An 11,464-nucleotide genomic window follows, 5' to 3' on the forward strand; every position below is an offset into this window, starting at 1 on the left:
ATGAGAATTTCAACATTGTAGCTTCTTTTTTTATTTCAATATCTCTATGTTCTAAATACCTCAAATATAATAAATAGACATTCAAATGATTGCATGTATATATAGATAGATAGATAGATAATTAGATATAATAGAATAGAATAATATCATTAAATGGAATAATATCATTTGCTTTGCAAATTTATAAATTATTGAAGATTTGGTTTGATAGAATGATTTCCAAGTTTCAATTGTTCTTAAAATATCATAGCTGGGCAGTAGTGACACACGCAAGCCTTTAATCCCAGTACTTGGGAGGCAGAAGCAGGAAAATTTCTGAGTTTGAGGCCAGCCTGGTCTACAAAGTGAGTTCCAGGACAGCCAAGGCTATACAGAGAAACCCTCTCTTGAAATACCAAAAAAAAAATGTTATAAAAGAATACTATAATATATCATTAATATATTTTCTCATGCCTAGTGTTTACATATGAAACATAAATTATGCATAATTATGAAGAAGATAATTATACTATTATACTATTGTGATGGATAGCAGATTATTCATTAGCAGTAAGACCCCCCCATCCAGTTGTATATTTTATTTTCAAATACTCATTCAGTTTTCACTGAATCAGTCTAAGGATTAAGACTCTGAACTCTCTTGTTTCTAATTTATATGACAAGTTATTCAAATAGAAGTCAGAATATGCTGTGATTTTAGTAGGCTTTAAAAGATAAATTATCTATGCTCAGTATTTATACAAGTTTACCTCTATGTGCTTTGGAGTCATTTTTCCCCCCACATACCTCTTTTATGGATTCTCTGGGAGTTTCACATTATGCACCACAATCACAATTCCTTCTCAGTTCCTACATGTCCATGCCTCCCCTGTGATCTTCTACCTCCACAATTCCCTCTCAGTTCCTGCATGTCCACAACTCTCCTGTGATCTTCTGCCTCCACAATTCCTTCTCAGTTCCTACATGTCCACTCCTCTCCTGTGATCTCCTGCCTACAAAAGAAGAACTCAAAATGAGAGGAAAGAAAAGTAAACCAGAAACCCAAAACCCCAAAAGAAGTACACTTTGTGATATTGATACACTCAATGATACATGGTCAAACTCTCAGTGGCCTGCTCGTTAAATACAACTGTCCTTCACAGCCTCCCACCCCCACATCAGAAGCCATTAACTGTAGAGAGCTGCTCCTTGGAATCTCTGTCACAAGTTTAAAGAGTTCTCTTCTGTCATTTATTATCTAGGTTCTTACTTTTTGGTTGTAGTGGTAGTGGTATTTTTAGGGGGAATGGGTGGGGGTAGTCAGAGATAGCTTCCATATATCTCAAGACCTTGTCTACAATTATCAATACCATAGCAAATATAGTTTCCTTGCTCTTCACAATCATAAGAAGCATGGAAAATGAGCAAATACATGAGTTCTGGTGACAACACCATGATCATGGACCCAGACAAGGCCATTGGAATCTACCCAATCACAGACATTAGAATGGACGTTGGTGGTAGCACAGCAAACAGTCATCAACTTGGATTCTGGTTGCCAAATGGCTCTTGGTGGTAACAAGGACCATGGATATCAACAGAAACCCTCACTTCCAGGTTCAGTCAGGCCTTGGACCCTGATGAGACCCTCAGTGGCAATATGAGTGCTGTGGGACATCACCATGACCCCAGGTGGTATTATAGGCCATTTAAATCAGTGTGGGCCTCAGCAGCATCCTGGTTTACATGGCTTCAGGTTTCAGCACAGATTACAGACATTTGCATAGTCCTCAGTGGTAATGTGTACTGGTCATCTGAGTCCCAAGCTGGTCAAAACCAAGTAGGGAGCAGGCAACCATGGGCATGGCTGGCTTGTCCAGATGTTGACTTTTCTGCTGGGTGTCCAACGCAGGACCTTGGAATCATCTTTGCCTTCGAGTTTTCAGTCTGTACGAGGGCTGGTGGGGAATATATGTGTGTAGTTATTTGTTTGTTTGTTACTGAAACAGGACTGTTTCATTCATTTGTAAGTAATCAGTGAATTCACCAGGCTCCTGCCCAACTTAGAGGGCAGCTATGACAGTCAGGAAGCTTCTGCTCCCAGGCAATGGATTCTGCTGTTATGTCTGTGTTGTATATATATATATACATTGGATCCAGTAGGAATCAGGGTTCTGTGAGCCTGGTAAGTTTCCTGAGGTTCCTGAGACTGGCGAGATTATGCCTTCCAGCTTCATATGACCCCCTTGAGTCTCCAGCAAGGGATGTTTCAGTTCATGGGACACGGCTGCACAGTAGCAATTCTTTCAATTTCCTTAATTTCTCATCATTTTTGGAAAGTGAAAGTCCATCAGAAAAAAATTGGACTTTGTAAGAATATATTTTCCAGTGCTGTCATTCAGATTAGAAATATGGACCACTCTCAAATCATCTTACAAGACTTCAGCATACACTCACTGTTTATCTGTCAATCCTGCTTGTTCCTTGTTAACTAGGTTAAGAGATGGACAAGACTATTGAATACTTCACTCACTCAGTAGCACTATAGGACAGGTGTATACATGAGCATGTAACAAGATGTACAAGACTCTACAAAATCAAGCCAGACCAAAAAATACAAGCATGCATTAGGGAGAGACTCATTAAGCCCTATTCCTAACTAAGGAGCCATGGCAATGTATCATTGATGAAGAAAGGGATAATCAACAGGTTTCAGGGAAGTACTTCCTGAGAGTCTACCCATTTTCTAGTTTATAGCCTAACACTTATATACATACAGCCAAAACTGAGTGAATGCAGTGGGTTTGATAAAATATCACAGGAAATTATGAAGGAATACGGATTAGGAAATAAACATAATTAGAGGGAAAGCAATGGGGTTTAGATTAGATGAAACATACTACCTGCATGTGTGAGATTCTCAAACAATAAAAAGAAAAATCGAATTAAAGAGCAGAAGTGTTCTATCACACACCTCTCACATTTCTGTTCTTTTGTTGCATTCCCTTTCCTCACTCCTTTCTAAGGAGGCACTGACCTGATGTTATTATTATGGTTCTAAATTTTCTAGAGTTTCCCATTAAACATGACTTAACTAAGGGCCACAAAGGTTCCTGTCTTTGGTCTTTATTTCTAATTGTTCTTCCGTTCTACATGCAACAATGTAATTTTACTTTGTTTTCCTGAATTATAAACTTACATCTTCTGAGTGTCATAATTTGTTTTCCTATCTGCCCTTATTTTTGGTTTGTTATTATTACAGATGATATTGTTGTGAATACTCCCATTCAAGTGTTTTATGTGTAAATGTATTTTCATACATATTGAGTAAATATGTAGATGTATAATTGCTGGGACATGTGCTGTGTTCAAGTTTCCCTTTGTCAACCACTGCCACAGTGGTCCATGATGTGCATGTATCCTTTTGCCTTCGCAATAGCAGTGCTGGGAGATTCCATTCTCACTGCAGCTGGATTTCTCAGCAGCAGGACTCGGGACACTTTGTGGTGAAAAATTGTTTGTTGTGTAAACTTCCCTGTGCATTTTATGTGAGCCACAGCATCTTTGCATTCTCACACTGTAAAGGGCAAGCAAGAGTAGTCACAGGCCTCATTCCACTCACAGCAGGAATTGCTTCCAGACACTGCTGTGTGCTCCCCAGAGGCAAGAGTTTTCTCAAGGGAAAGACTATTGTTCTTCATTATTAGTAAGTATGCGGTCATTCATAAATAAACTTCACAGCAGTTTAATTTTATCAGGTATGTGTGGGAAGAGTACTGTATCATTCTGCTGTTTGCCACAGTGTGGGTCTTGCTTTACAGAATGCTGCTATTGGGAGACAGTTGGCAATTGTAAGGAGTATTGCCTAGAGGAAGGTGTTTAGATCATAAAGGCCAAATCTTCACATCAAAACCTTGGACCATAGTGAAGCAGTTTATAGGCACACACCATTTAATATTTGTGACCAGTGTCTGTCACTCACGCCAGGAATGCTGTAAGTACAAAACAAAGGAAAGACAAGAGTAACTTTTTATTTACCATAGCCATGTAGGAGTAATTACTGGAATGGAAACAAAAACACTAGGGCCTTCTGTGCTGAGATATGGTGCCAGTGGAGCAAATGGTGAGTGTCCCAGTGCTAAGTGCCCAGAATGCTTCTGGGTACCTGGGTTGAAGATGAAGGGTTTAAGGTATCAGCAAGTGACTGGTAAGATTGAAAAGGCCATGTCTTCTAATGAGAACAGGACATGAAGGCTGAAGTTGGATGTCTCTGGAATTAATCTGCTGCCTATAGTTGAGGGCTGATTCCTGGAGGCTGGCTCCAGAGAACTCCCTGTCTGAAGCAAAAGCCTTAGACTCAGAGAGCTTGCAGAGTGTCCATCTCCTGTGAGCTCCTTAAGGAGTGGAAGCCTCAGGCCCAGGCAATCTGGGGGAGAAATCCTCAGGCAGAGCCAGGACTCTTGCACTGAAATAGTTTTCTTTCTCACTCCTCCAAGTTCCACTGTTAAAAAAAAAAAAAAAAAAAAAAAAAGATTGATGCCTCAGGCACTGCTGCATTTAGTGAGAAACCAGCTAGTCTTTGATTGGCTAAAGGTAGGGTACAATAATGAGGTGAGCTTTAGGACCAATCAGGGAGGAGTTGTCATACTCCTAGAAAGTTTCTGGTTTTTCAAAATGGTGGTAATCTTTGCAGGCTTCCAACTGCCATTCATGACTTGGTCATTCTAGGGCTCTAATAAGTCAAAAGCAAGCACTTAACATAGTAAAAATGGCTCTCCTGCAGAAAGCAATCTACAGATTCAATGCAATTCCCATCAAAATTCCAAATCAATTCTTCACTGAGTTGGAAAGGGCAATTTGCAAATTCATCTGGAATAGCAAAAAAAAAAAAAAAAAAAAAAACCTAGGCTATCAAAAACTATTCTCAACAATAAAAGAACCTCTGGGGGAATCATCATGCCTGACCTCAAGCTGTACTACAGAGCAATTGTGGTAAAAACTGCATGATACTGGTACAATGAGAGACAGGTAGATCAATGGAATAGAATTGAAGACTCAGAAATGAACCCATACACCTATGGCCACTTGATCTTTGACAAGGAAGCTAAAACCATCCAGTGGAAGAAAGACAGCATTTTCAACAAATGGTGCTGGCACAACTGGTTATAATGTAGAAAAATGGGAATTGATCCATTTCTATCTCATTGTACTAAGGTCAAATCTAAGTGGATCAAAGATCTCCACATAAAACCAGAGACACTTAAATTTATAGAGGAGAAAGTGGGGAAAAGTCTCAAAGATATGAGCACAGGGGAAAAATTCCTAAACAGAACAGCAATGGCTTGTGCTGTAAGATCAAGAATTGACAAGTGGGACCTCATAAAATTGCAAAGGTTCTTTAGGGCAAAAGATACTGTCAATAAGACAAAAAGGACACCAACAAATTGTGAAAGAATTTTTACCAATCCTAAATCTGATATATACAAAGAGCTCAAGAAGCTGAACTCCAGAAATTCAAATAACCCCATTTAAAAATGCAGCTCAGAGCTAAACAAAGAATTCTCAACTGAGGAATACCAAAGGGCTGAGAAGCACTGGAAAAAAATGTTCAACATCCTTAATCATCAGGTAAATGCAAATCAAAACAACCCTGAGATTCTACCTCACACCAGTCAGAACTGCTAAGATCAAAAATGCAGGTGGCAGCAGATGCTGGCAAGGATGTGGAGAAAGAGAAACATTCCACCATTGCTGGTGGGATTGCAAGCTGGTATGACCACTCTGGAAATCAGTCTGATGGTTCCTCAGAAAATTGGACATAGTACTACTGGAGGATCCCGCAATACCTCTCCTGGGCATATATCCAGAAGATGTTCCAACCGGTAAGAAGGACACATGCTCCACTATGTTCATAGCAGCCTTATTTATAATAGCCAGAAGCTGGAAAGAGCCCAGATGCCCCTCAGCAGAGGAATGGACACAGAAAATGTAGTACATTTACACAATGGAGTACTACTCAGCTATTAAAAAGAATGAATTTTTGGAATTCCTAGGTAAATGGTTGGACCTGGAGGGCATCATCCTGAGTGAGGTAACCCAATCACAGAAGAACTAGCACAATATGTACTCACTGATAAGTGGATATTGGCCCAGAAACTTAAAATACCCAAGATATAAGATTCAATTTGCAAAACACATGAAACTCAAGAAGAATGAAAACCAAAGTGTGGACACTTTGCCCCTTCTTAGAATTGGGAACAAAACACCCATGGAAGGAGTTACAGAGACAAAGTTAGGAGCTGAGATGAAAGGATTGACCATCTAGAGACTGCCATATCCGGGGATCCATCCCATAATCAGCCTCCAAACGCTGATACCATTGCATACACTAGCAAGATTTTGCTGAAAGGACCCAGATATAGCTGTCTCTTGTGAGGCTATGCACGGGCCTAGCAAACACAGAAGTGGATGTTCACAGTCAGCTATTGGATGGATCACAGGGCTCCCAATGGAGAAGCTAGAGAAAGTACCCAAGGAGCTAAAGGAATCTGCAACCCTATAGGTGGAACAGCAATCTGAACTAACCAGTAACGCCAGGTGCTCATGTCTCTAGCTGCATAATTATCAGCATATGGCCTAGTTGGCCATCAGTGGAATGAGAGGCCCATTGTTCTTGCAAACTTTATATGCCTCAGTACAGGGGAACATCAGGACCAAGAAATAAGTGGGGGTGGGTAGGAGAATGGGGTGGAGGATATGGGGAACTTTTGGGATAGCAGTGGAAATGTAAATGAAACAAATACCTAATAAAACATAAATAAATAAAATAAAGATAAACATATATATATACATATAGAATGTGTACATATTAGTGTATACACACATACACACTCACACACACACATGCACACACACATTCTTTGATTAAATATCCTGTCATTTTTTAATATTAGTTCCTTCCCATTATCAAATTTTCTTCTTCACAGTTTCACCTCCTTATTTTATGTCTGTGTGTGAGTGGGTGATTTGTCTATAGCAAATTATTTTTTAAAATTAAAGCATCCCACAAAAAATAAAAGACAAACATATTATTTTGCAATAAAAAATAAAATTTTCATAACAATAGGAGATATATCAGACATAACTATAAAAATGGGAAGATAATACTTTTAACAAATACACAGACCAGACTAATACTTCCCTCATTTAATCTATTCTTTAAAACTTAAGAACTGAAGAGATTAAACTAAATAGAAAATGGATAGAAGGCTCAAACAAAATTGAAAAATAATTCTCATTATCAGGAAGATCTAAATAAAATGTGGTTAAATTTCTCATTTATCAAATTGGTCAAATATTTTTAAAGATTTATTTATTATATATAAGTACACTGTAGCTGTCTTCAGACAGACCAGAAGAGGGCATCAGATCTCAGTACAGATGATTGTGAGCCACCATGTGGTAGCTGGAAATCAAACTCAGAACCTCTGGAAGAGCAGTCAGTGCTCATAACTGCTGAACTATCTCTCTAGTCCCAGTCAAATATTTCATTGTAAACTTTTCATACTTCTATAAATCTTGGGGTATAAATTAATGTTATTGGTTATTGAGTATATAATAGAGTAACTAATATAATTTTTATTATATCTATAACCTCAAACATTTAATAGGTTTTAGATTTTTGAAAATTTAAAATATAACATCTGGGCTAAGATTTTTCAAACCTATGTTAATAAAGGTTCTCCAATGCTTCCAACCCTGCTTCTAGTCCAGCATCCAAAGGTAGGGGAGAAAAGATGGTAAATAGGACAAGGGGATGTGGTCCTGTTTAGTAGTAGTTCTTTGGGCAATTCCAATTTCCATGTGTCAAGATATACAACATTATTTAAAAGTAAAATTCCCTTCTTTCTTCATAATGTCACCACAGGACCTCTGTTATAATTTCTGTAAGCTAAGTATATCCAGAATTTTCCCAGCTATGTATAGAGGTCCTTGTCATATTAAATTCAACTTCTCCAGCATCATGTGCAGGAAACCATGCTCACTTATGTGACCATAGTTTCTTCATCGGTGATCACCTGAATAACAAGGGTGCATCTTCCACACTCTTTTGAGAATCACCTTGAAACTTGTCCTCCTGTACCATATTCACATGAAAATTGTCACTTCTGTCACCTGTTAAGTCTGTCCCTGATGACTGAACCAGCCTCAATAAGTATGCTCAAAAGTCTAAATTTGTTGGTATTGTAAAGAATAATAGTAACTATTGTGTTGAGTGAATTTACAGATAACAATTGTAATTGTTCTTCTGTGAACATATATGTGCCGTTTATAACAGGCTACATAATTCTGTAGCACCAAGAAGCCACCCATTTTTAGTGAAGGGAAGTTTGTCTTGCTTTCCTTAGTCTCTTTTGTAACTTGTGTCTTTGTCTCTAATCTGTGTCCATCCCATATTTCTGAGTCTATACTTTTCAAAATTCCTCCTAAGAAGTACTTCTGGTTACTGTAGCTTCTGTGTCCTATGGAAAGAGTACACAGTGAGTGGAAGATTTTCAATGAAACCAGGACATATTCTTCCTTTTTACAGTAGATAACCCTTGGGCTTTTTCTTTGTTTTCTTATATTTTTGAGGTTACAACACAATTACCTAATTTCCCCTGTCCTCCCTCTAACACTGCCATATACCTATCCTCATTCTATTTAAAATTCATGGCCTTTCTTTATATTATCTTTCTTTTTTTCTCCCTCAAGGGCTCAAAGAGGTATATACTATTGCCAGAAAAAAATGAGAAAAAATTTAAATAATATTAACAACCACCATAAATAAGAGAAGACGAGTAAGACTAAATATTACATAGCAGGTATCATGTTGTATATTTAAACTATACAATGTCCTTATAAGATAAACATATGTCATAACTTAAAATTTTCTATGCATTTTACTAATTAATTTGTTTAAAATTTAACTTTATTAATTGTATCATAATCTTCATAAAATCCATATATGTAATTAAATTGGTAAAAAAAGTCTGATATTTGGACATAATTTAAATAACAGAAAGCTAGGCAATAATATATTTCTTAGGTATATACTGTCTAAAATAAAAGCCAATATTTTATCTTAATAAAATTTTATCTTATTTAGAACAGATATTCTGTACACTACATCCTAGGGCACATTCTAGGTGGCAAGGCATAATTCATAGAGTGATAAAATTCAATTTAGAAATGAAAACAGATGCCATACACATACAAATCTGATCTATATCAAAGATTTTACAATTTATATAATTTACAATACTTATAAACAAGATTTATACATACACAAGTCATTGAGGATACTAAATAAAATACATGTAAATATAGATATGTGAAAAGAGAAGTGTATATTTCATATAGTGTTTCAGAAATCTTAGCACTTACTTACTCTGATACTGAGCACTGTGGAATGATGGGTATTTGTGAGTGAGCCTAATCATGAACCCTGATCATACACACTTAGCAATCCTCCTCCCAGGTCTGCCCCCAACTCTTGGAAAACACATCCCACTGTTGCTGCCAAAAAAGGAGGAAAGGAGGAGGAGGAAGAAGAAACACAACTGATTTAGGTTCTCATGGACACACTGGAGCACAGTCAACTTCCATTGATCATCTCCATAAAGAAAACTGAATGCTTCCCCACCAGCACCCCCTCTAGAAGACATCAATCGTGGAGAACCTCACTTCAGCATCATTACCACAGTTTTTAGGAGTTCTCTTAGATGGATTTCTGCTTATTTGGTGTGGACAAGAGTAGCAGTTGTCACAGAAACCTTCTAATGTCCCTCCTCTTCAAATGTGAATTTGCAGTCATTCACATACCACTTCAAAAGTAGATTCCACTCCCTATCAGTAGCTTGTGGTAGTGAGATGTCTCACAGCAAATTCTCAGGCATGGGTCCTTGGGCTTCCTGCCTCGCAAGCATAGCAGCTGGCATCCTGGGAAAGTGAAGAGCTTTCCTAAGGATGAGGCTTCTGAGCCTGTTCACCTCACAGCTTTCTGGGGTACAAGGCTGCCAAGACCCACATTGTCCAGGAAGTTGATAGGCCAGGATCTAAGGTGAACAAGAAAGAAGTTGTGGAGGCTGTGACCATTATGGAACACTCCCCACCCCCACCCCCCACCCCCCACCCCCAGTGGTGGTTGTGGGCATTGTGGGATATGTTGAGAGCCCATGAGGCCTCCGAACCTTCAAGACTGTATTTGCTGAGCACATCAGCAAAGAGTGTAAAAGGTGCTTCTATAAGGATTGGCACAAGTCTAAAAGAAGGCTTTCACCAAGTACTGTAAGAAATGGCAGGATGACACAGGCAAGAAGCAGCTGGAGAAGGACTTCAGCAGCATGAAGAAGAACTGACAGGTCATCCGCATCATTGCCCACACTCAGATGCGTCTGCTTCCTCTGCACCAGAAGAAGGCACACTTGATGGAGATCCAGGTGAGTGGAGGCACTGTGGCTGAGAAGCTAGACTGAGCCCAAGAAAGGCTGGAGCAGCAGGTTCCTGTGAACCAGGTGTTTGGGCAGGATGAAATGATGGATGTCATCAACGTGACAAAAGGCAAAGGGTACAAAGGGGTAACCAGTCGTTCGCATACAAAGAAACTGCCCGGAAAGACCCATCCAGGTTTGCACAAAGTTGCCTGTATTGGAGCCTGGCACCCTGCCCGTGTCGCCTTCTCTGTGGCTCGAGCTAGGCAGAAAGGCTACCATCACCGAACAGAGATTAACAAGAAAATTTACAAATTGGTCAAGGCTACCTCATCAAGGATGGCAAACTGATCAAAAACAATGCATCTACTGACTATGACCTGTCTGACAAGAGCATCAACCCACTGGGTGGCTTTGTCCATTATGGTGAGGTGACCAATGATTTCATCATGCTCATAGGCTGTGTATTTACTCTTCGTAAGTCCTTGCTGGTCCAGACCAAATGTCGGGCCCTGGAGAAGATTGACTTGAAGTTCATTGACACCACATCCAAATTTGGCCAAGGTCGATTCCAGAACATGGAAGAGAAGAAAGCATTCATGGGACCACTCAAGAAAGATCGCATTGCTAATGAGGAAGGAGCTTGATTCCAGGACCACTTTGTGCAGATGGTGGGGTCTCACCAATAAAATATTTATAGTTAAAAAGAAAAGTAGCTTCCTTGTGCTTTCCAGTGAGTGAGTGGGCATATGGATCATGAACGTCCATATAGTTTTTGATAACAGCATGGACCATGGACAACATTTATTGCAAAAAGCCTTTCCTTTGTTTCATCAACATAGAAAGGGACACTGCAATGATGGTTAGAACAGAACCTAGTAATCAAGGCAGTATGTAGCATGAGGAAGACAAGCCCATGAGGAAAGGTAAAGAGACAGAAACTTCTTTCTTTTCTTTCTCTCTTTCTTTCTTTCTTTCTTTCTTTCTTTCTTTCTTTCTTTCTTTCTTTCTTT

The 11,464-nt window shown here is 38.9% G+C and overlaps 1 pseudogene; it reads left to right on the forward strand.

Moving 5' to 3' along the window:
* Positions 1-9,891: 9,891 nt before the first annotated feature.
* Positions 9,892-11,141, forward strand: LOC147004958 (large ribosomal subunit protein uL3 pseudogene; annotated as a pseudogene).
* Positions 11,142-11,464: the final 323 nt, after the last annotated feature.

This window comes from Mus caroli, unplaced genomic scaffold, assembly GCF_978045245.1.
Source record: "Mus caroli unplaced genomic scaffold, Mus_caroli_1 scaffold_4, whole genome shotgun sequence".
In the NCBI taxonomy this organism is placed as follows: Eukaryota; Metazoa; Chordata; class Mammalia; order Rodentia; family Muridae; genus Mus; species Mus caroli.